Source organism: Lithobates pipiens, unplaced genomic scaffold (assembly GCF_037356315.1).
Source record: "Lithobates pipiens isolate NorthernLeopardFrog02 unplaced genomic scaffold, aLitPip1_a1.2 Scaffold_19, whole genome shotgun sequence".
Lineage (NCBI taxonomy): Eukaryota > Metazoa > Chordata > Amphibia > Anura > Ranidae > Lithobates > Lithobates pipiens.
Genome location: NW_027507764.1, coordinates 235,926,020 through 235,952,343, shown reverse-complemented (window position 1 = coordinate 235,952,343; position 26,324 = coordinate 235,926,020). Strand labels below are relative to the sequence as shown.

At 46.3% G+C, this 26,324-nt stretch overlaps 1 protein-coding gene across 1 annotated transcript in view; it reads right to left on the bottom strand.

Moving 5' to 3' along the window:
* The window catches only part of LOC143998267 (uncharacterized), a 258,980-nt gene extending 244,734 nt beyond the window's left edge, over positions 1–14,246 (bottom strand). Inside the window, exon 1 of the mRNA XM_077493940.1 lies at positions 14,128–14,246. The gene's annotated coding sequence lies outside the window, so the exon portion shown is untranslated. The remainder of the gene's footprint in view (positions 1–14,127) is intronic.
* Between the last annotated feature and the right edge of the window lie 12,078 nt (positions 14,247–26,324).

The window sequence follows — 26,324 nt, the reverse complement described above, 5'->3', positions numbered from 1 at the left end:
AATGACCGTGGCATTCAGCTGACTTTTGAGGCCAGTGCAACTAACATTCATTTTCTTGATTTGGAGGTTACAATAGTGCAGAAACGCCTGGTCCTGAAGACTTTCTTTAAACCAACGGATCGGAATGGGTACATTCCCGTTGATAGCTGCCATCATCGCCAATGGCTCAGTTCCATCCCACGCAGTCAGTTTCTCAGGCTCAGGCGCAACTGCACGAATGTCAGTGACTACATTTCTCAATCTTACACCATACGTAAGAGGTTCCAGGATAAAGGATATGACCCACATACTCTTGATGTTGAGATCCAAGCAGCTTTGCACATTGATAGGGCCTCTCTTATACAAAAAAAGGTCAAAACAACAACCAGTGATAAATATAAATGGTCGTTCTTTACAACTTTTTCCACCCAACACAATGACATAAAGAGAATTATTAATAGGCATTGGAAGGTACTACAAAGTGACAAAGTTTTGGGCGGGACGATTCCAGATAAAGCTGGAACCATTTACAGAGGAGCTCGATCCATACAAAATGATATCGCTCCTAATGTAATAGACATCCCTAAATCGATACAATTCTTCCCCCAGAGTAAAGGCTATTTTCACTGCAGAAAATGCAACGTTTGTTTACATAATAAGTTGGGTAGGGGGAAAAGTGACTCCTTTACTTCTTCATCTACTGCACGCAGATACCTCATGAAACACTTTACCACTTGTGTCACGAGGTACATTGTTTACTTGATTACCTGTCCTTGCAACCAACAATATGTTGGCCGTACTATTCGTAATTTCTCCATCCGAGTCAACGAACATCTTAGTAAAATCAAAAAAGGGTGTGATAAACACCCCGTTCCGAGACACTACCTTGAAAAACATAATAGAGACCCTACGGGCACTTGTTTTCAAATTATTGATAAATTTGTCCCAAACTGGAGAGGAGATTCATGCTTGAGGGGGGTCTCGCGCCTCGAGACTTTTTGGATTTATGAGTTGAGGTGCTACACCCCTTTCGGCATGAACACAGATTGGGACATCAATAGCTTTATTAATCAGGCCTAATTTATCTCATTACGGATCACTAGGATTCTACTTCTATCTATTTTTTCACTTTTCTTTCTTGGTTTTACACACCAACGCACCTACTGTCCATCTATTGGACACTTCACTTTTCACTTTTCATTTTATCACTTAATTTGTGCTCTTTGTGACACATCGCCCTATGCAATGCATGTATTATGCGTTCTCCTCATATATTTTTTCCTTCACATATTCCTCTCCCAGATTACTATTAGAATCTGGATATATGCATTTATTATGCATTTTTCCAGATCATGTGTAGTCTGGGACAGATTCCCTTTCACACTTTGGATATATACATTTATTATGTTTTTTCCAGATTAGGCGCGACGGGTTCCCTTCCACATCCCTCTCACATTCCGGATATGTGCATTGATTATGCACTTCTTTAGATCATGTGGAATCTGGGACGGATTGCCTCTTACATTCTTATTTTTAAGTTTAGCCTTACTTTGGGCATGAGTCGAAATTATGTCGTATCTACCATATCTCATTGCCCTTTTTTTGGTCTCAGATACCTCAAAATATATATATATTTTTCAGGTTAATATGTTTGCAATCTGCAAACATTATATCTGATCCATATGATTATTCCATATCTCTTTCATTTCACATAACCTTTGGCTATTTTTGGTAAAGATGCCCAGGGTAAGATGCACATTCAGATGATGTAGTGACATTCCGTTTTTTTCTTTCTGTTTCTTTACTTGCATTTTTGTACCTGCGGCATCCTCAGATGCGAAGACGCGTCTGTGGCTGCCATGGTTACGCCGGGCTCTATTATTGGACGTGACGTGACATTGACACGTCCTTTATATTCCCCGCAATTGCCTTGTGATATCCATCCTCGGTCCTTTACTGCGCATGACATGACGTAATTACGTCATTAGTCACTGCGCATGCGCAGAACGACAGACTTTCGGATTGGCCCTTTTGCTATCGTCCACGCCCAACGGCGTGTGACGTTTTCCATGTGCAAATTGGCGCCAGATCTAAATGCCTTCCCCTTTCCCACATTGCTGTGAACACATACACAGCGTGACGTTTACACGCCCTCTTCCTGTTTTTGTTTTTTTACATGAGCATCTAGTCGTTGACGCTTTTGTATGCACGCCCTGCCTCGTCTCTGTGTATCTATGAGCGCTCACGATGTTTGATGTGGCCCGCAGAGTGGAACGCATAATGATGAGTGGGCTGGTGCTATGCTTTGTAGGACACCTCCTCCTTATAGTTTTACCTGATGACATTTAGATATATACGGCTCTACTCTTAGACTTGAGTCTTTTCTAACCACTCCCACATTCAGTCACATGACACACACATTGAGGGATTGGTTTAGTCATTTCTGTGACACTTCAGTTCATTTGATCTGAACTGTATGAAACTGATCATTATGTATGCAGTAACATCATGAGCACTCATGCACATTTCCAGGTTATGGATTGCTGGCACAACAAGTAAGAGACATTCAAATCACATTATGATAGATCTTTATTAAACACTATCATTGAGAATGTTACAGCTCTATTTTTGTTATAATACAGACAAACTAGTCCGCCCTTGGGACAGTATAGTGTAGTCGCTGTACAATTGATAATGCAGGTCTGATAGTATGTGTTAGAATTGGATGTTTTTTCTATATGTGCTTTGTGTGTACATTGGGATTGCAACTCACAAGTCCGATGAGGCTGTGAATAATCTAAATGCAAAACTGGTAGCTTTTGGTAAAGGTCTAATATATTTAATGTATAACTAACAACGCAGGTCTGATTTTTATGTATTAGTACTTGATGTGTTCTCTGCATATGTTTCACAATCGAATTGAATTATGCTGTATCTATACATCCGATTAGGCTGTGAACAATGCAGTTTATTTAGTGCCACTCTTGAGTGAGTATGGTGACTTATTTTTTATGTAATTTTAATTTTAAATTTTATTGCCATTAATACTTATTTAACAGTCTGTATGAATGACATTTTTGGATGTTATTTGTATTTGTTTATAGTGTCTGAATTGGTAGTCTTTGGTTTGATCAAACTGTACACTGTAGCTTTAAGAGACTGTTTGAGATTGGATGCCCCGCCTCCTGTTAGGCGTGACCTCTTCCTCATTTTCTATATATTTGTTAGCAATGTGGTGGGTTCCAACATGCCCCAGTTGAAGACACATATGTCGAAACGCGTCGGGCGAGCTGTTGGCACCCCACATTGCTTTTAGTTTATTTTGCTTTTTATGTGATCACCAAGTCAATTTATTATCTTTTTGACTTTAATAAATCAACTTTTTATATTGTTTGACCCGCACCATGTGGAGCCTTTTTTTCTTTTTTCTCCTTTTTATTGCTTTGGTGTAAAATTTTACAAACACCCCCCTCCCCATTCGGGGGAGGCAGGAGTATTGGTACAAAGAGCTGCGTCTGGGCCGGACCACCTGAACCTTGAGGCTTTCATTTGAAAGGATCCACCTTCGAGCCTACAGCCGTCAGGAGTTTCTCCACCAGCCCAACTGACCTCTCTCCTTACAGTCTTTGGTCCCAGAGTGTGACCCCAAGCCTTCTAGACTCAACCGTCATATGACTGTGTGAGTCCAACCGTTCCGGTAAGAAGTATTTATTCACTTTTCATTTTGATGCTTACAATCAAGTTTACCCGCATGAACTCATTCGTCCAGTACATCATTGTCCTTCCAGGTGACGGATTGGTCACTTCTACGCCATCAACACAGCTGAATGATTGGTTTATGTTGGACTTTGATTTCTAGGCATTTGGTTCTGTGTGATCTCTGTTTTGCTATTATTATCTTCACAGAATTTGTGTTGATTACACTTAGTATTGAAGCGCTACACTATTTTTTTATTCTATCTGCTGAACTTTGTTTGTTTTTGGTGTTGGCTGCTGTTGTGGCCGTTGTGGCCATTTTTTATAAATTATAGCGCAGTGTTTTCCCTTTTTATATTTTCCTTCTGAATTTATGGCCTTCACGTACTGTCAGGAACCATGAAACAGACAGAGACAGAAGTACAATCAAATCACACTTTTTTAAAATAAAATTAAAAAGGTAAATAGGAAAAAGCATAGTCAAGCATAGCCAAAGTCCAGTAGCCAGATCGGGTAGACAGCCAGTACAAAGTTCATAAACCAGATCGGGTAATCAGCCAGTCCAGACGTCAAGGATCCAAGGAGAGCAACCGCAAGCAGGATGGAAGCCAGGAGGGATGTTAGCAAGCCAGTCTTGAAACAACAGCAGGAGATGGTTCCTAGTGATGTGACCAAACATGAAGGCAATGGAGAAATGAGCTGGAAGACTTTATATAGAGAGGCCAGACGAGCATCATCGGGAACAGCTGGTAACTGGAGAGAGAAGAGAGCTGGCAATTAGCCGACAGCTGAGCGGCCAGCCCAGCGGAGGAAGGGCTAAGCCAGCCCTGACACTCTGTGGACCTAGTAGCTAGTGATTTGCAGACTGTCCCTCAGTCCCTACACTGATAAAAGACTGCTGCAGAATAGGGCAGCAGTCAGCAGCAGTGCACCACAACCCTATATATTGTACACCTATACCAGTCCTTACAAGGACCTTTGTGGACCTAGTAGCTAGTGAATAGGGATGAGCCGAACACCCCTCGGTTCGGTTCACACCAGAACTTTCGAACGGACCCCAAATTCATATGAACTTTAGAACCCCATTGAAGTCTATGGGACTCGAACGTTCGAAATTAAAAGTGCTAATTTTAATGGCTAATATGCAAGATGCTGTCCTAAAAAGGGTTTGGGGACCTGGCTCCTGCCCTGCTCCTGCAATGCCTAAAATGTTTTTAAAAATGGCTGTTTTGGCGGGAGCACTGATTTTAATGACGATTAAAGTGAAAAAAAAGAAGTGAAATATTCCTTTAAATATCGTGCCTGGGGGGTGTCTGGAGTAAGCCTGTGAAGTGCCACGTGTTTCCCGTGTTTAGAACAGTCCCTGCACAAAATGACATTAAACGGAAATAACATCATTTAAAACTGCTTGCGGTTTTAATGTTATATCTGGTTCCTGCAATATGGTTGAAAATCATTGAGAAAAATGGCATGGGTAGCCCTCCCTGCCCATTACCAGCCCCTTTGGGTCTTGTACGCATATTAAGGGGAACCCCGTACCCATATTAAAAAAAGAAAATGCGTGTGGCCCCCAGGCCCTATATACTCAGAACAACAGTATACAGGCGGTGCAAACAAGACAGGGACTGTGTAGGTTTGTTGTGTTAAGTTGAATCTGTTTGTAATTTTCAACTGGTACATTTTTAAAGTGTAGCTCCAGTCAAAAAAACTATTTTTAAGCTTTTTGGAAAACATAGGGAAGGGTTATCACCCCTGTATAATTTGTTGTGTCGTCCATCTTTTTTCATCTCACTTGCTGTTGTCTCCTTCCGTTTGCAAGTAGGAGATGTTTGTAAGTTGGATGTTTGAAAGTAGGGGCCTGCCCTATATGCTCTGCAGAAATGGCGGAGCAAGGTGTTGGTTTTGCCACAACATTGTAAGCCCTCAAAGTGACTCTTGGTGGGCGCTGGAGCGCCCTGCTGTGAACGATTATATCAAGAATTGTAATTACATGCCATTGTTGAACAGTGGTAGAAAAATTGACCTTTGGTGGTTGTGGTGCTAGTGCCACAACACTATAAGTCCTCACAGTTACTCTGGGTGGGCACAGGAACAGGCCCTCCTGTGAAATATTATATCAAGAATTGTAATTACATGTCCCTGTTAAACAGAAAAATTGGGCCTTAGGCACTGGTGCTGGTGCTACCACACTGCAACCTCTCCCATATACTCTAGTTTTATTGCAGGAATTAGCCCTGCTGCAAAACATTGCATCAAAAATTGTAATTAAACGCCCCTGTTAAACAGGGGCAGAAAAATTGGGCCTTTGGCACTGGTGCTGGTGCCACCACACTGCAACCTCTCCCATATACTCTAGTTTTATTGCAGGAATTAGGCCTGCTGCAAAGCATTGCATCAAAAATTGTAATTAAACGCCCCTGTTAAACAGGGGCAGAAAAAATGGGCCTTAGGCACTGGTGCTGGTGCCACCACACTGCAACCTCTCCCATATACTCTAGTTTTATTGCAGGAATTAGCCCTGCTGCAAAGCATTGCATCAAAAATTGTAATTAAACGCCCCTGTTAAACAGGGGCAGAAAAATTGGGCCTTAGGCACTGGTGCTGGTGCCACGACACTTCAACCTCTCCCATATACTCTAGTTTTATTGCAGGAATTAGCCCTGCTGCAAAGCATTGCATCAAAAATTGTAATTAAACGCCCCTGTTAAACAGGGGCAGAAAAATTGGGCCGATGGCATCACCCAGAACCAGAAATGTTCTTCCAACATATCAGCGGAGGAGGAAGAGGATAGACAATCAACATAACAGGACAGTCACTCAGCATCAGCATAGGCAGTCTTGAAGGGATGTGATATTTAAAAAAAAATTATTCGGCTACATCAGCTTCAGGTGCTTGGTAGCTGTGGGTGATCCAAGACTGATTCATCTTGATGAAGGTCAGTCGATCAACTGATTCGGTGGACAGGCGCACCCTGTGATCGGTAACAAAGCCACCAGCAGCACTGAAGGTGCGTTCCGAAAGAACGCTGGATGTAGGACAGGCCAGTAGCTCAACTGCATACTGTGCAAGCTCTGGCCAGTGATCCATCCTCAAGACCCAGTAAGCCAGAGGATTTTCGGTGGGAAAGGTGTCCAAGTCTGACCTTGCCCCTAGGTATTCCTGCACCATGTAAATCAGACGCTGGTGATGGTTGCTGGAACTGATCATACCTTGGGGCTGCGGACTAAAAAATTGTCTGAAAGCATCAGTCAGACGGCCACCTTCTCCACCGCTCCTTTTGACCGATGCCTCAGCAACACGTTGTCCAGGACCAGGAGTTTGTAACCTCCCAGTCTCTGGGAACACGTTGCACAGACCTTTCTGCAAGGCCTCCCGGAGATGTCTCATCCTCTGCTCCCTCTGCGATGGCAAGATAAGGTCGGCAACGTTACCCTTGTACCGTGGATCAAGGAGAGTGGACCGCCAGTAATGGTCCCTCTCCTTGATCCGAAGAATACGAGGATCCTTCCGCAGGCTTTGCAGGATCAGGGAGGCCATGCAGCGTAGGTTAGCTGAGGCATTCGGTCCGGAGTCCTCTGGGTCACTAAGGACAACATGATCCGCAGCTACCTCCTCCCAGCCACATACAAGTCCACAGGTTTCTTGGGACTGTAAATCATCCCTACAAGACTGCTGCTGCTGCTGATGCTGAGTGCCAGCCTCCACCTCCATGCTGACACAATCATCCTCCTCCTCCTCTTCCTCCTCCTCATCCTCTTCCTGTGTGATGGGTGGCACAGCAGGAACACTGTCTGGATAAAGGGGGCCTTGAGAGGCAAGTAAGTCCTCCTCTTCCTGCCTCTGTTCTGCCTCAAGTGCCCTGTCAATTATTCCACGCAGCGTATGCTCTAAGAGGTGGACAAGAGGTACAGTGTCACTGATGCATGCACTGTCACTGCTCACCATCCTTGTGGCCTCCTCAAACAGTGACAGGACAGTGCATCCCTGATCATGCCCCCCTGGCGTGGTGAGAAAAAACCGAGCTCCCCTGACCCTGTCCTGGTGCCGTAGTCGCACAGGTACTCATTTATGGCCCTCTGCTGCGTGTGCAGCCGCTGCAGCATGGCCAACGTTGATTTTCCCCTGGTGGACATGTCACATATAAGGCAGTTCTTGGGCAGGTTCAACTCCTTTTGGAGCTCAGCCAGCCGAGCACAGACATTAAGTGATCGGCGGAAATGCACACAGACTTTCCTGGCCTGCTTCAGGACATCCTGTAAGCCCGGGTACCTGCCCAAGAACCGCTGCACTACCAGGTTAAGGACGTGAGCTACACAGGGCACATGGGTCAGTTGTCCCTGTCGGAGGGCGGAGAGGAGGTTGGTGCCATTGTCGCAAACCACCATTCCTGGCTTAAGCTGGAGTGGTGTCAACCACCTCTCGGCCTGCCCCTGCAGAGCTGACAAAACATCCGCCCCAGTGTGGCTCCTGTCCCCCAAACAAACCAGCGCAAGCACGGCATGGCATCGTTTTGCCTGCATACTTGCGTAGCCCCTGGAACGCCTACGGAGCACCGCTGGTTCTGAGGACAGAGCACTGGAAGAGGCCATGGAGGAAGAAGAAGAGGAGGGGATGGAGGAGAGAGGTGTGTCACAACCAATTGTAGCATTTTGGAGGCATGGTGGTGGAACAACCTCCAACACTACTGCACCTTGTCCTGCATCCTTCCCAGCTGCCAGAAGAGTGACCCAATGGGCCGTGAAAGACAGGTAACGTCCCTGTCCATGCCTGCTGGACCATGAGTCAGCAGTAATATGCACCTTAGCGCTGACCGCCCTGTCCAGCGAGGCAAGGACATTGCCTTCCACATGCCGGTAGAGAGCCGGAATCGCCTTCCGTGAGAAAAAGTGGCGTTTGGGGACCTGCCACTGAGGAACCGCACATTGTACAAACTCACGGAACGGGCCGAGTCTACCAACTGAAAAGGCAGCAGTTGAAGTGCTAGCAATTTAGCCTGCTATAATCGGACGTGGGTGTACTGCTAGCAGAGTGCCCGGAAGCACTTGGCTGTGACACACCTAATTCTACACCTTCATTCCTCTCAGAGCAGGTTTCAGAGAGGACTGAAGGTCTAGTGGGGTTGGAGATGCCAGCTGATGAGGAGCAAGGAGAGGTCCGCTTCGTTCTTTGGTCTGGGTCTTTGAGGTACGCTTGCCAACGAGCTGCATGGCAGGTCAACATATGTCTGGTCAAGCATGTGGTGCCCAAGCGGCTGATGTTTTGGCCACGCGAGATACGCTTGAGACATATGTTGCAAATAGCAGCGGTGCGATCTGATGCACTCGTCTCAAAAAAGGCCCACATCAAAGAACTTTTAGAATAACGCGCAGAGGCAGCACCCTGGACAGGCGGAGCTCTGCGGTGTGATTCAGTCGGTGTGCTGCCCCTAAGCTGGCCCCCGGAGGGCATCCTGCCTCGTTGGACATGTGCCTCCTCCTCCTCCTCCTCTCTCCTACCAGGCACCCATGTGGAGTCAGTGCCCTCATCATCCCCTCCTTTTTCATCGCTGTAGCAAACCTGGCAGTATGCTGCAGCTTGTGGAACATGACTGCCAGATTGCTGTCCTTCTTGAGCATTCCCTCTCTCTGCATTCACGCTACTGCCTTCCTCTAGCTGAGTATCATCATCAGAACCTACAAAACACTGGGCATCCTCCTGGAGCATATACCCAACACTGTGCTCAAAGAGTTCAGGAGACTCCTCAGGAGGATGTGGTGGGTCTAGGGAAGGAGTCACTGATGATGACATTGAAAGGAGGGAAGACGATGCATTGGCAGCTGTTTTGCTAGTACCCTGAGACTGGGTGAGAGAGGATGAGGAGGATGAAGAGGGCTTGGTCATCCACTCTACCAAGTCATTGGCATGTTGCGGCTCAACATGTCCAGCTGCCGAAAAGAAGGACAAGCGTGTCCCATGGCCACGTGCTGATGATGACGATGCACCGCGTCCACGACCAGCACTGTTGTCTCTAGACACAGAGCCTGCTTGCTCTCTTTTATCGGCTCGCGCCTGTCTGCCTCTCCTTGCTGGCCTTCCAGACATGGTAATGGCCTGAAGGGAGTTGGGAAAAACAGCAATTGGGTAGTGTATATTGTGCTGGAGGCACACAACACCCACTAACTCCTGCAGATGCCTTTATTATAGAACACCAGCAATAAAGGGTAAATACAGATGTATACTGTGCTGTGCTGGAGGCACACACAACTTCCAATAACTCCTGCAGATGGCAGATGGCTCAAATAGAGAAGAGCTATGTAGGTGGATATAGCGGTGTGTACTGGGTACAGAGCACGCAGACAGCACGCACAAGCTCCTAACACTGACTGCAAGCTCTATTATAAAAGATAGATATATAGCTAGCTATATAGGTGAATATAGCGGTGTATACTGCGGTCAGGGCACGCAGACAACAACCACTACAGAAGAGCAAGATCGAAAAATCGGCCGATAACGATCGGTGTATACTGTGTTGAAGGTACACAGAACACCCACTAACTGCTTCAGACGCCAACACACTACACAAGGCCGCCGCGCTGGCCGCCTTATATAGTGTGGGGCGTGTACTACACAGCCTGAGCTATGATTGGCCACAGGCATCCTGCCTGTGGCCAATCATGGCTCTCCTCGCTGCCGGCGCTGTGATTGGCCAAGCATGCGGCGTCACAGTGCATGCTTGGCCAATCATGAGCCAGCAATGCACTGCGCCATCGCAGTGCATTGTGGGCCGTGAGCGCCACACGAATTTGGCGTGAACGGCCCATAACGTTTGGAATTCGCCGAACGGGCGAACAGCCGATGTTCGAGTCGAACGTATCTTCGACTCGAAGCTCATCCCTACTAGTGAATTTCAGACTGTTACTCAGTTCCTAAACTGATAAAGGACTGCTGCAGAAACCAGCAGTAATCTGCAGCACAGCCCTGCACCAGCACCCTATACATTGTACACCTATACCAGTCCTTACAAGGACCTTTGTGGACCTAGTAGCTAGTGATTTGCAGACTGTACCTCAGTCCCTACACTGATAAAAGACTGCTGCAGAAACCAGCAGTAATCTGCAGTACAGCCCTGCACCAGCACCCTATATATTGTACACCTACTGTATACCAGTCCTTAAAAGGACCTTTGTGGACCTAGTAGCTGGTGATTTGCAGACTGTCCCTCAGTCCCTACACTGATAAAAGACAGCTGCAGAATCGGGCAGCAGTCAAGTATAATATTCTTTCTATATTTGGAAGAAAGTATATTATACGTGTATAAAAATCAAATAAATGGTGTTGTGCTACCTCAAAGATTAAAACTAAACTAAAGTCCCAAGTGCATAGGTGTCCAGTGTAATTACTCCGATATATTGCAAAATAGCACACCTCCTATAGTAAACAGATATAGCAAAATATCCCTAGAAAAACAATAAATTGTCTAGTGCATAAATAAATGTGCAACAATCTATATTCCAGGAATGTAAATGCCACAAGGGCTATAAGAAAAGAAGCAGCAAAGATTCAAAAGGTAAGTAAAGTGCCTGGTGCTTAAATAAACATAGTCTCATTAGTCCATATTCACTTATAAAAAAAACAAACATGGCCTCCAAATGTGCAATAATATAATGCATCAAACTAGGGTTGCCACCTGTTTATCAAGCCAAACCCGAACACTTTAGCAACGCGCGGGAATTTTTTTTGTAGTACACGCTATAGACACTCTATATGATTGTAGGAGACTTGGGACACCTTTGAGTTACTCTAGGAGAGTAGTAAGGAGGCGCGGATAGCGCGCTGCAGTGAACAGTGGCTGTGGCCAAATTGTGTTAACAGTGGAGAGGGGGGTAGACTTCAAGGGACATGGTTAAATAAAACAAGCATTTGAGTGACCATAAAATATGATTAGATTATTAAAAGAAATGTCACAGTTAAAATATGAACCTAGCCTACCTTAAAAGTGGACACTATCAGTAGGGCAGTGGATGGTGTCAGTAGGCATGGGATGGTGTTAGTGGGGCAGAGGATGGTGTCAATGGGCAGAGTGCGGTGTCAGTGGGGCAGAGTGCGGTGTCAGTGGAACAGAGTGCGGTGTCAGTGGGCAGTAGATGGTGTCAGTGGGCAGTAGATGGTGTCAGTGGGCTGAGTGAGGTGTCAGTGGGCAGAGTGCATTGTCAGTGGGCAGAGTGCATTGTCAATGGGCAGAGTGCATTGTCAGTGGGCAGAGTGAGGTGTCAGTGGACAGAGTGTGATGTCAATGGGCAGAGTGTGGTGTCAATGGGCAGAGTGCATTGTCAATGGGCAGAGTGCAGTGTCAGTGGGCTGAGTGCGGTGTCAGTGGGCTGAGTGCAGTGTCAGTGGGGCAGAGTGTGGTGTCAGTGGGCAGTAGATGGTGTCAGTGGGCTGAGTGAGGTGTCAGTGGTCTGAGTGAGGTGTCAGTGGGCTGAGTGAGGTGTCAGTGGGCAGAGTGCATTGTCAATGGGCAGAGTGCATTGTCAATGGGCAGAGTGCATTGTCAGTGGGCAGAGTGAGGTGTCAGTGGGCTGAGTGCGGTGTCAGTGGGCAGAGGATGGTGTCAGTGGGCATGGGATGGTGTTAGTGGGACAGAGGATGGTGTTAGTGGGGCAGAGGATGGTGTCAGTGGGCAGGGGATGGTGTCAGTGGGCAGGGGACGTTGTCAGTGGGGCAGAGTGCGGTGTCAGTGGGGCAGAGTGCGGTGTCAGTGGGGCAGTAGATGGTGTCAGTGGGCAGTAGATGGTGTCAGTGGGCAGAAGATGGTGTCAGTGGGCTGAGTGCGGTGTCAATGGGCAGAGTGCATTGTCAGTGGGCAGAGTGCATTGTCAGTGGGGCAGAGTGAGGTGTCAGTGGGCAGAGTGAGGTGTCAGTGGGCAGAGTGCATTGTCAGTGGGGCAGAGTGAGGTGTCAGTGGGCAGAGTGCGGTGTCAGTGGGCAGAGTGCATTGTCAGTGGGCAGAGTGCATTGTCAGTGGGGCAGAGTGAGGTGTCAGTGGGCAGAGTGCGGTGTCAGTGGGCAGAGTGCATTGTCAGTGGGCAGAGTGCATTGTCAATGGGCAGAGTGCATTGTCAGTGGGCAGAGTGCATTGTCAGTGGGCAAAGTGCGCTGTCAGTGGGCAGTAGATGGTGTCAGTGGGCAGTAGATGGTGTCAGTGGGCAGAATGCGGTGTCAGTGGGCAGAGGATGGTGTCAGTGGGGCAGAGTGCGGTGTTAGTGGTGCAGAGGATGGTGTCAGTGGGCAGGGGATGGTGTCAGTGGGCAGGGGACGTTGTCAATGGGCAGAGTGCGGTGTCAGTGGGGCAGAGTGCGGTGTCAGTGGGGCAGAGTGCGGTGTTAGTGGGCAGTAGATCGTGTCAGTGGGAAGTAGATCGTGTCAGTGGGCAGGAGATCGTGTCAGTGGGCAGAGTGTGGTGTCAGTGGGCAGTAGATGGTGTCAGTGGGCAGAATGCGGTGTCAGTGGGCAGAGTGCATTGTCAATGGGCAGCGTGCATTGTCAATGGGCAGAGTGCGGTGTCAGTGGGCAGAGTGAGGTGTCAGTGGGCAGAGTGAGGTGTCAGTGGGCAGTAGATCGTGTCAGTGGGCAGAGTGCGGTGTCAGTGGGCAGAATGCGGTGTCAGTGGGCAGAGTGCATTGTCAATGGGCTGAGTGCATTGCCAATGGGCTGAGTGCATTGTCAGTGGGCAGAGTGCAGTGTCAGTGGGCAGAGTGCGGTGTCAGTGGGCAGAGTGGCGGTGTCAGTGGGCAGAGTGCATTGTCAGTGGGCAGAGTGCATTGTCAGTGGGCAGAGTGAGGTGTCAGTGAGCAGAGTGCGGTGTCAGTGGGCAGAGTGCGGTGTCAGTGGGCAGTAGATGGTGTCAGTGGGCAGAATGCGGTGTCAGTGGGCAGAGTGCATTGTCAGTGGGCAGAGTGAGGTGTCAGTAGATGGTGTCAGTGGGCAGAGTGCATTGTCAGTGGGCAGAGTGAAGTGTCAGTGGGCAGAGTGAGGTGTCAGTGGGCAGAGTGTGGTGTCAATGGGCAGAGTGTGGTGTCAATGGGCAGAGTGCGGTGTCAGTGGGCAGAGTGCAATGTCAGTGGGCAGAGTGCATTGTCAGTGGGCAGAGTGAGGTGTCAGTGGGCAGAATGTGGTGTCAGTGGGTAGAGTGAGGTGTCAGTGGGCAGTGGACTTTTAATTACTAAAAAAATCATCAAAAAAATCAAAGCAATCCACAGGCACCCCATAAATAGAGAAGAAAAGATATTAAAGGCTACTGAGTGAGCACTGAACAATGAAGTAATGATGCCAGGATGGTACTGAAGGTAGAACTAGACTGCAATCTTTAATTAGCAGCCATGTCCCTGGAAAGACAAGCATGACCGTCCAACACTGAATAGCTTGTGGACTGTGAACTGCAGAGAAGTAAAAGCCCTCAGCTCTGCACTTACCCAGCGGTCTGTCTGTGTCTCCTTAGCTTGCTCAGCAGGCTCTGTGTCTGTTCCTCTCGCTTTTTGGAAAGGTCACATGATCGGCTTGCAGAGGGGAAGAGCCGAGGCTGTGTGTCTACATGGAGTAGGCACTGGCGACTGGCGAGTCTCTCTCCCCTCACAGCCACCCTGCAATGTGTCACAACTTAAGTTACACAGTGCAGGAGACTCGGCCAGAGCGCCGGGCAGTGCAGGCAGGGAGGGAGACACCTGCATGGGGAACCCCAATACACAGTAATAATAGGAAACTCCTCAGCACTGTGTCCGGGGCTCAGGTGGACTGATCCCCGGACACAGGATTCAAAACCCGTACTTTCCGAGTGAATCCCGGGCGGGTGGCAACCCTACATCAAACTTCTCATGGATATGTCCAATCAAATGCAGTAGAAATATAAAATAGAAAATTAATAATAAAACGTGAATCACGCAGTGCAAATAAACAAAGGAAATTTGAGTCTCTATGTAAACAGAAATGAGTAAGGTGAACAGTGACTCATTTAGTGCTTCTCCAAATAAGAGGTGACGAAAACAGTGAGTAGCCCTCTTGTGCCTCTTCAGTGCTCACAGCACACCAGGTGGAATGGCCCCTTACCTTACTGCTGTAAGGTAAACAGCAGATCAGCAAAACAGGTAAAAATCCAGGGAATGTATCCCTATTCCAGGCAGATTATACTGTCCTCCACGGCTGATGTTGATAGTTCATTCATTTTCACAAGGATCTCATGAAGGAAAGAAAAGTGGGCTCCAATGGTGAAGTACGTACATACATTTATTAATTTAAAAGTGATGGAAAGGTACTCACAAACAGATGAAAAACAACTTGCATAGCAAACAAACGAACGTTCCGCTCGTGTTACGGAAGTCACTTCCGGTGTCCTAATTCCTCGTATTCCTACGCGTATTGTCACATAACACATGACTTCATCAGGGAATGATTTGATTTTTATAAACAATTTTCGGTGGTAGGGTTTGTACCTCTGTCGGTGGTTTGCTGCAACCTTTCCTTAGTGGTAGTTTTGTTTTTATGATAGTGCGGGGATATTCTAATCTATTATATTATACGTGTACAACCCTATATACTGTACACCTATACCAAACCTTAAAAGGACCTTTGTGGACCTAATAGTAATAGCTAGTAATTAAACTGACTGTCCCTGCTCCACACAGTGTCCTGTCCCTACACTGACAAAAGACAGCTGCAGAATCAGTCAGCAGTGCACTCAGCAATCACCAGCACAGCAGTGCACCAGAACCCTATATACTGTACACCTATACCAGTCCTTAAAAGGACCTTTGTGGACCTAATAGTAATAGCTGGCTAGTGATTAAACTGACTGTCCCTGCTGCACACGGCGTCCTGTCCCTCCCTACACTGACAAAAGACAGGCTGCTGCATTCACCAGCACAGCAGTGCACTGAACCCTATATACTGTACTACACCTATACCAGTCCTTAAAAGGACTTTTGTGGACCTAATAGCTACTGATTTGTGTCACTACAGTCTCTCCCTGCTCCACACAGCGTCCTGTCCCTAAACTGACCTAAGACAGAATGTAAAATGGCCGCCAGATCAGGTCTATTTATAAGGTAGGGCGAATGTCCAATTGTCCATGTGCTGAAATGTCTCAATTGGCTATCCTGTACCCCATGATGCATGTGTCATCATGGGTCAAAGTTCTTTCACACTGTAAACACATATGTCCGCCGGGCGAACAGCAGCAATAGTCTGCCGATTGTAATCACAAACACGCAAAATTCGCCGCAAACTGACCGTTGGGCGAACAGTTCGGCCATCCCTAGTGTGAACCCAAGCTCAATGCTGGACTTACTTTTTCAGCGCGGAAACATTGGAAGCAAATGATGAAAGTCCTGAACATAACAGCACCAAACACTTGGCCGCGAACCACTTCTGTGTGTTACCTTATTATAAATAAATAATATTTTAATTCAATTTGTTCATTAAAGCAATTTGTTAAATCATTGACAAATTGTTGTTTTCATGTTGGAGAACACGTATGTAAATCAACTTTGACATACTGACCCCGCTAGTTCTTTTACTATTGCCTCATCCTGTTGTTTTTCACAAGGGTATAATTTCTTCTTTTTCTTTTCTTTTTTTTTACTGGCCCACAATTGTTATTACCTCTCTTTCTACCTGTGTGGGCAAAATGTAAAAACAAAGAAAATGTTACCAAAAAACATTAAACCTGCATTAGATGAAATATAAATGTTTTCTTTGTTATATTTACCACCACTAGATGATCGTGAAAATTTATAGATAAAGCAATATTATGGCAACTTTTTTCAAGGATCATTTGTTTGAATTTGAAAATTGTGGTAATCCTACCTTTAATATCTAGTATTTTTATTCCTATGGCAAGTTGATATTGAGTGTTGATTATATACTGTCATGTTTTGTATATTGCAATACCCAAACTTCAAAAAATGTTAATTGTTTATTAGTTTGGTATTTAACCTTTTGCTCACAGCTGCCAAATGTGCAACATGCTAATTTAAATGTGCTGCAGAATAGCAGAATAGAAGTTTAAAAAAAAAATTATCTCAGAATAAAGGTTGTCCCCACGATTTAGCAAAACATTGCACCTCAAAGATATACTTTCTTACATATATTTCTTAACTGACACAGAAAATGAAGTTGCCATTTGCAGAACCATGGAGTAGGGAGAAATGTAGCTATAATAGTCAAATAGCAGCGTCCGTATACATTTCTGATAAAAAAAAGGGCAAAGCACTAACTGTACAATAAACTGCAAACTTCTATGTGCAAAAAGTACAACCAGTAATGAATCACAGAATTGCCAAAGTGCTCAGACTGTGAAAGTGCAGTATATACAAACAAATGTCCTTTGCGTTTAAGTTCCAGTGAAGTGCTCTTCAAACAGCAATGTTTCAGAATATTCTAGGCTTACTCAAAGGGTCAAATCTTCTGGTGTATTTCTGGTGGTGAGGGTGGTGTTGGAAAAATACATTTGTTCAGAGCTCCTCCTACTCTGTTGCAGTGAATTGGGCTTTCTGGCTGTTTGGGAGCTTTGTTAGGCCAGCTTTAGACGGTGCAAATCTTTCCTGCAACCACATTACAGAAAAGAAATTTGCACAATTCCCCCATCAACACAGACAGTACTGACAGGGGAATCCCTCCTACCGAGCAAAATGATCTGATCCCAGCAGAGGTGGGTGGGGAAAGCCGTCCCCACTGGGAGAGAACACTGTGATTATTACTAGCTGCTGTAACAGCCGCTAGCGATAATGGCGAGTGAATCCAGCAGGCTGATTGTACCCAAGATGATCGATCGATCAACTTGCTACATTCAACCTGCCCACACATGATTCAAATCTTGGCTGGTTCCTGCCAACCTGGCCAAGATTTGAACTGTCTATGGCAGGCTTTCGTGTGAGACATTATGTCCTTACCTTTTTTTTTGCCAAGTTAGGATTCTGCGTCAGAAACTATTTATATTTGAAAACCAATAGAGCGGACACTTAACATTTATTAACATTTACCTAGGAGCAACATTTTAATAATAACACATTTACGTGAATTGGGCATAGCACATAACAAAAAAAAAGCAAAACTTACCAAAGTTTAGAAGGTCTAACAGAAAAACTGACTTCTGTGTGCTAGAGAATGCCAATGTTCCATAAAACTTTAAATAAATTATAGTGCTGGCAAGGGTAAACCACCAAGACATAATTAAAACTACAGTCATGTTAAAAGTAATTTAACCTCATCTTTCTGCTAACACTGTATGTACCTCTTTTTCTAATAAAAACTGATAAAAAAAAAAAGTAATTTAACCTTTCCCCCACTGAAATGGTTGAACCTTTCAAAATATTTGAATAGGCAAACATTAGATCTTCATTCAAACAGTGCCTATAGATAAAGGTGATATACTTGAACAAGTAACACCCAGACACAAACTAAATCTTAATTCTAAAGCCTGGTACACACTATCTGTTTTTTTTTACATTCAACCCAGTGGGTGTTTTTTTTTTATTTTGCTATAAAATTTTAAAACAGGTCTTTTTTGTCCATCATTGATGTATGCTGATGAGGTGGCACTGATGGGCACCGATGGGTGGCAGTGATGAGCACTTATGGGTGGCAGTGATGGGCACTGATCGGTTACACTAATAGGCAGCACTTCTAAGTGGCACTGATTGGAACCACTGGTGGGCATTGATAGGTGGCACTTGTGGGCACTGTGTGGCAATGGCAGGTGGCATAGAAGAGGCATAATTGCCTCTTCTTCTTCGGGACTGATGTCCCTTTCAGATGAGCCGGTGATCTGCTTTTTTTTCTCCTCCGCTGTCAGCGTAAGGAGAAAAAAAAAGATCACCAAGCTTTTATTTTGATCATGTGATCAGCTGTCATTGGCTGACAGCTGATCACATGGTAAGGGGCTGGGACCGGCCCCTAACTCAGATCAGTGATCACCCGAGTATCAGAGACTCGGTGATCAAAGCGTGTGCCACACACAGGAAGCGTGCACAGGGGAGGCTGTCATATGACAGCCTCCTGGAAATTCAGGTCCACGCTGTGGCCATCATTTGGCTATAGCATGGGTGTCAAGAAGTTAATTAACTCATCAAACTGTATCATCTTGAGGACAATGCTCTCAGTGGCAGTTAACCAGCCAGTGAACAACCTTTTTCTCGAACAACTAGTGACAGTCATCATGCTCAAATATATTCTGAGAGCTACACTAACACCTGTAAAGGTATCAGCAAGCCCTTTCTAATGTAATAAAACTGCCTTTTGATTGGATGGAATGAGACGGGACATGAGCATAAGATGCAAACTGGACTTTCCTTAACAAGCACACTAAAGTCTTGGGGGAAAATATGTTTAATTTGTATTTATTTTTTATAAAGAAAATCTGGGCCCCCCCTCTTGCAGGCAGGACCTGGGGCCATTGACCCTTTTGCCCACTTATAAATCCAGCACTGCCATTTCATGGCCAACATATTTTCAGTCTCTCGCCATTTGTGTGCATGAAGCCTAAATAATGTTATAACAACAATTATAATATGTTTTCACTTGCATACATGCAGTTTTGTGTGTGTTAATATGGAATGTGATCAGGAACAAGTAGGCACGCTGAGAGCTCAGAGGTATGCCACAAGATAAAAGTACTATGTGGATTGTAAACTCTTCTACTGGAATGCTCCAACAGTACAACCCACCTAGTACAATACCGCAAGACTTAATAATACAATAAACAAAGAGCCACATCTATACTTACAAATGGGGAATTCATTTGCTGTATCATATCAAATCATGATCCTGTGAGGCATCAAATGATCTAACCTGTGCACCACTCTGTCGGTAAGCAGACATTTTGGGGGATGCACCCCCTTCTTTAGAGCTCTGAAGAAGGGGTGCACTATTTTGTGGTAATGCACTAAGCATTTGCGCTCTTCTGTGTGCTCTTTTACAGTTGAAATGTGATCAGGGTCTGAATTGCAATTGGACACACTAGACCTATCAAGAGACAAAAAGGTAGCTGCCTGCACAATTAACAGCCGCACATTTTTTTTATATCAGTAGAAAGATTGTCCTTTAAAGTATATATAAACAATGTTCTTCTCTTATTTTCTCCTTTTTGGTTCGTTTGAATACACCATTGCAAGTGTTTTGTTATATCTGTTTCAAAAGTGCAAGAAATATTAGATGACCCTGCCAGAAATCTGGTGCTGCCTTGTGCACTCTGCAGTCTTATCTCAAAAAATATTACCAGCGCTACTCAGCTTACTTATGTGACTCACAGAACACTGCTCCCTATGTTAAAGTGGTTGTAAACCCACTTTTTGGACTTCTACCTATAGGTAAGCCTAGAACAAGGCTTACCTATAGGTAGTGGAAATATCTCCTAAACGTGCGCCGTTTAGGAGATATTTCACTTATAGTCCGTCAAAAATTCCCACGGCACATGTGCAGTGAGGAAACGAAACGAAGTGTCGTTTCTTCCCTAGCCTGTGCCGTTAATCGCGGCTCATGTGCGCATGCGCGGGAGTGACGTCACATGGCTCCAGCGAATCACAGAGCCGGAGTCCATGGCCCGGCAGAAAGAGGGGCCAGAAGATGGATGCTGTCTACATAGGGGACATTGCTGGATTCTTTTGCAGGTAGGTGGCACATAATGGGCTAGTGTGCGATGCATACTAGCCCGTTATGCTTTTCATTTGCAGGCTTTGCAGCGAGCAAAAGAAGAAGTAAAACCTATCGGGGTTTACTTCTTCTTTAAGGAGCTGAGGAGAGGCGAAGGTGTTCTGTAGTCCACACTCTCTCTAGGGTGACTGCTCCATAGACACAGTACAGTGAGAGAATGTTGTCATCCTAGGACAGGATCATACACGTGTTCTGATTGATCGGTGCTGCCCAATTAAAATGCCCAATTATAATTTGTAAGCCCTGGACCGGTGAGGCGGTGACCTCATGCCTCCTAGCGAGTGATCGTCGTGCTCTAGGTCAATGGGACTGGGGGGTCGTGGTGGTGAGGAGGGCGTCCTGTGTAAGTTCATCTTACAGAATTTTCTGTAAAGGTGAATTTACCCTTTAAGAACACTTTAATTAATGCTAATTTGCACACTGTAACATCATTGTAAGCCATGTTAGGAACATAAAAGAAAACATTCAATGTGAAGAAAATCATCCTAACAGATCGAAGGTTTGGAAGAAAATAAACCCCTTTATCAACCTTGAAGCTGGGTTCACACTTCTGGTGGTTGCAGCTCACACCAGGGGTCCGGTGCATCCCTGTTCTCCATTTTAGGGATGAATTAGGGCCGAAATTTTGCCTGAATTTGGCCCTGAAACGGAGTCAAAGATGCAAAGGACTCCTGTGCAAGCCACTCCGCAGTAGCAAAGGAGATAGAAGAACTGGCTCCATAAAGAGCCGGTCACAATCTCCTGTCATGCGAATCGGATGTAGGGAAATCTGCATCCAATTCACATAGGTGAAAACCCAGCCTTACACCTTACATGTGTCAGCGTCTTACCATTCAGAAAGAATTGCACCCACTACACACAGTGATGCACTACCATGACCAGTGTATTGTCTGACACCTCACCTCAATATCACTCTTACCCAAAAGATACTTCCACCTCTCTCCAAACCCAACACCACCCATAAACCAGACCAGACTATGTTTAGAGTAAATGGCCGACAGGCCTTGATTTATTAAACCAAAATATATATATGTAACAAAATATAAACTTTCAATAAATAACCATAATTAACATGTAAACAACTTTCCTTTAAAACTGTATCCTGGGTCATAGCATAAATAGACCCTACTGGTCACTGCACATTACCTTTAACCTCTTGACCTCCAGACGGAAACCCCTGTCTCGGAGGCTATACCCAACCAATGCAGCGACCTACCCCTTTTACTCTTCCCGGTTAACCCCATGTAACCGTGAAGTACAAATCCAACCACCCCCATCACCATGGATGGGTACCACCTATTTTCCACCTGCACCACTTGACCTTCTCAACTGACCCCAAAACACTGCCAACCCACCTAATCTTACCCCGCTGAACCATCCCTGAAAAAACAAAAAAGGGAGGGTGGGTGGGAATCACTTCCTCCTCCGCTCTCCTACTGCCCCTGGCTTCCTCTGCCTCCGCCCACCACCCCGCCTACTCCAATCTCTTAAAGCGGCCACTCTCCTTGCCCCTTAAAACGGCAACAATGCATTCAAAGCAGCTGTCATGCCGTCCCTATGCCCACAGCTGCTGCTGCGGCTCCGTGGACGTTCTTTCATTGTGGTTCGCTGCATCGGGGAAAAAAAAGGGGCAGGTGCATTTTATTTTGTCTACTCTGGTGTGTTGGCAACCCATTAACATTCACTTTAATGTGTGTACATTACCACAATGCTGTAGAGATGACAGATGGCCAAAATGGGTTGCATTTTGGACAGAGGTTCAGAGTGCATGAGGCTGCTATGTAACTGAGAAAAGGCCATTGTGTGTGCTCATAATTTACAATTACAATCACAAAAAAGTACAGCGCTCTTGAATATAGTGAATAGGGATGAGCCGAACACCCCCCGGTTCGGTTCGCACCAGAACTTTCGAACGGACCCCAAATTCGAACGAACTTTAGAACCCCATTGAAGTCTATGGGACTCGAACGTTCGAAATTAAAAGTGCTAATTTTAACGGCTAATATGCAAGATACTGTCCTAAAAAGGGTTTGGGGACCTGGCTCCTGCCCCAGGGGACATGGGTCAATGCCTAAAATGTTTTTAAAAATGGCCGTTTTGGCGGGAGCACTGATTTTAATGACGATTAAAGTGAAAAAAAAAAAGTATTCCTTTAAATATGGTGCTTGGGGGGTGTCTGTGGTATGCCTGTGAAGTGCCACGTGTTTCCCGTGTTTAGAACAGTCCCTGCACAAAATGACGTTAAACGGAAATAACACCATTTAAAACTGCTTGCGGTTTTAATGTTATATCTAATTCCTGCAATATGGTTGAAAATCATTGAAAAAAATGGCATGGGTAGCCCTCCCTGCCCATTACCAGCCTATTTGGGTCTTGTACGCATATTAAGGGGAACCCTGTACCCATATAACCCATATTAAAAAAAGGAAATGCGTGTGGCCCCCAAGCCCTATATACTCAGAACAGCAGTATACAGGCGGTGCAAACAAGACAGGGACTGTGTAGGTTTGTTGTGTTAAGTTGAATCTGTTTGTAATTTTCAACTGGTACATTTTTAAAGTGTAGCTCCAGTCAAAAAAACTATTTTTAAGCTTTTTGGAAAACATAGGGAAGGGTTATCACCCCTGTATAATTTGTTGTGTCGTCCATCTTTTTTCATCTCACTTGCCGTTGTCTCCTTCCGTTTGAAAGTAGGAGATGTTTGTAAGTTGGATGTTTGAAAGTAGGGGCCTGCCCTATATGCTCTGCAGAAATGGCGGAACAAGGTGTTGGTTTTGCCACAACATTGTAAGCCCTCAAAATGACTCTTGGTGGGCGCTGGAGCGCCCTGCTGTGAACGATTATATCAAGAATTGTAATTACATGCCATTGTTGAACAGTGGTAGAAAAATTGACCTTTGGTGGTTGTGGTGCTGGTGCCACAACACTATAAGTCCTCACAATTACTCTGGGTGGGCACAGGAACGGGCCCTCCTGTGAAATATTATATCAAGAATTGTAATTACATGTCCCTGTTAAACAGGGGCAGAAAAATTGGGCCTTAGGCACTGGTGCTGGTGCCACGACACTGCAACCTCTCCCATATACTCTTGTTTTATTGCAGGAATTAGCCCTGCTGCAAAGCATTGCATCAAAAATTGTAATTAAACGCCCCTGTTAAACAGGGGCAGAAAAATTGGGCCTTAGGCACTGGTGCTGGTGCCACCACACTGCAACCTCTCCCATATACTCTAGTTTTATTGCAGGAATTAGCCCTGCTGCAAAGCATTGCATCAAAAGTTGTAATTAAACGCCCCTGTTAAACAGGGGCAGAAAAATTGGGCCTTAGGCACTGGTGCTGGTGCCACCACACTTAAACCTCTCCCATATACTCTAGTTTTATTGCAGGAATTAGCCCTGCTGCAAAGCATTACATCAAAAATTGTAATTAAACGCCCCTGTTAAACAGGGGCAGAAAATTTGGGCCTTAGGCATCACCCAGAACCAGAAATGTTCTTCCAACATATCAGCGGAGGAGGAAGAGGATAGACAATCAAAATAACAGGACAGTCACTCAGCATCAGCATAGGCAGTCTTGAAGGGATGTGATATTTCAAAAAAAATTATTCGGTTACATCAGCTTCAGGTGCTTGGTAGCTGTGGGTAATCCAAGACTGATTCATCTTGATGAAGGTCAGTCGATCAACTGATTCGGTGGACAGGCGCACCCTGTGATCGGTAACAAAGCCACCAGCAGCACTGAAGGTGCGTTCCGAAAGAACGCTGGATGCAGGACAGGCCAGTAGCTCAATTGCATACTGTGCAAGCTCTGGCCAGTGATCCATCCTCAAGACCCAGTAAGCCAGAGGATTTTCGGTGGGAAAGGTGTCCAAGTCTGACCTTGCCCCTAGGTATTCCTGCACCATGTAAATCAGACGCTGGCGATGGTTGCTGGAACAGATCATACCTTGGGGCTGCGGACTAAAAAATTGTCTGAAAGCATCAGTCAGACGGCCACCTTCTCCACCGCTCCTTCTGACCGATGCCTCAGCAACACGTTGTCCAGGACCAGGAGTTTGTAACCTCCCAGTCTCTGGGAACGCGTTGCACAGACCTTTCTGCAAGGCCTCCCGGAGATGTCTCATCCTCTGCTCCCTCTGCGATGGCAAGATAAAGTCGGCAACCTTACCCTTGTACCGTGGATCAAGGAGAGTGGCCAGCCAGTAATGGTCCCTCTCCTTGATCCGAAGAATACGAGGATCCTTCCGCAGGCTTTGCAGGATCAGGGAGGCCATGCAGCGTAGGTTAGCTGAGGCATTCAGTCCGGAGTCCTCTGGGTCACTAAGGGCAACATGATCCGCAGCTACCTCCTCCCAGCCACGTACAAGTCCACGTGTTTCTTGGGACTGTAAATCATCCCTACAAGACTGCTGCATCTGATGCTGAGTGCCAGCCTCCACCTCCATGCTGACACAATCATCCTTCTCCTCCTCTTCCTCCTCCTCATCCTCTTCCTGTGTGATGGGTGGCACAGCAGGAACACTGTCTGGATAAAGGGAGCCTTGAGAGGCAAGGAAGTCCTCCTCTTCCTGCCTCTGTTCTGCCTCAAGTGCCCTGTCCATTATTCCATGCAGCGTATGCTCCAAGAGGTGGACAGGAGGTACAGTGTCACTGATGCATGCACTGTCACTGCTCACCATCCTTGTGGCCTCCTCAAACGGTGACAGGACAGTGCATGCATCCCTGATCATGTCCCACTGGCGTGGTGAGAAAAAACCGAGCTCCCCTGACCCTGTCCTGGTGCCGTAGTCACACAGGTACTCATTGATGGCCCTCTGCTGTGTGTGCAGCCGCTGCAGCATGGCCAACATTGAGTTCCACCTAGTGGGCATGTCACACATAAGGCGGTTCTTGGGCAGGTTCAACTCCTTTTGGAGCTGAGCCAGCCGAGCACAAGCATTAAATGATCGGCGGAAATGCACACAGACTTTCCTGGCCTGCTTCAGTACATCCTGTAAGCCGGGGTACCTGCCCAAGAACCGCTGCACCACCAGGTTAAGGACGTGAGCTACACAGGGCACATGGGTCAGTTGTCCCTGTTGGAGGGCGGAGAGGAGGTTGGTGCCATTGTCACAAACCACCATTCCTGGCTTAAGCTGGCGTGGCGTCAACCACCTCTCTGCCTGCCCCTGCAGAGCTGACAAAACATCCGCCCCAGTGTGGCTCCTGTCCCCCAAACAAACCAGCGCAAACACGGCATGGCATCGTTTTGCCTGCGTACTTGCGTAGCCCCTGGAACGCCTACGGAGCACCACTGGTTCTGAGGACAGAGCACTGGAAAAGGCCATGGAGGAAGAAGAAGAGGAGGGGGTGGACGAGAGAGGTGTGTCACAACCAATAGTAGCATTTTGGAGGCGTGGTGGCGGAACAACCTCCAACACTACTGCACCTTGTCCTGCATCCTTCCCAGCTGCCAGAAGAGTGACCCAATGGGCCGTGAAAGACAGGTAACGTCCCTGTCCATGCCTGCTGGACCATGAGTCAGCGGTAATATGCACCTTACCGCTGACCACCCTGTCCAGCGAGGCAAGGACATTGCCTTCCACATGCCGGTAGAGAGCCGGAATCGCCTTCCGTGAGAAAAAGGCGTTTGGGGACCTGCCACTGAGGAACCGCACATTGTACAAACTCACGGAAGAGGGCCGAGTCTACCAACTGAAAAGGCAGCAGTTGAAGTGCTAGCAATTTAGCCAAGCTAGCATTCAACCGCTGGGCATGTGGATGGCTGGGAGTGAACTTCTTTCGCCGGTCCAGCAGCTGGGGCAGGGACATTTGCCTGCTATAATCGGACGTGGGTGTACCGCTAGCAGAGTTCCCGGAAGCACTTGGCTGTGACACACCTAATTCTACACCTTCATTCCTCTCAGAGCAGGTTTCAGAGAGGACTGAAGGTCTAGTGGGGTTGGAGATGCCAGCTGATGAGGAGCAA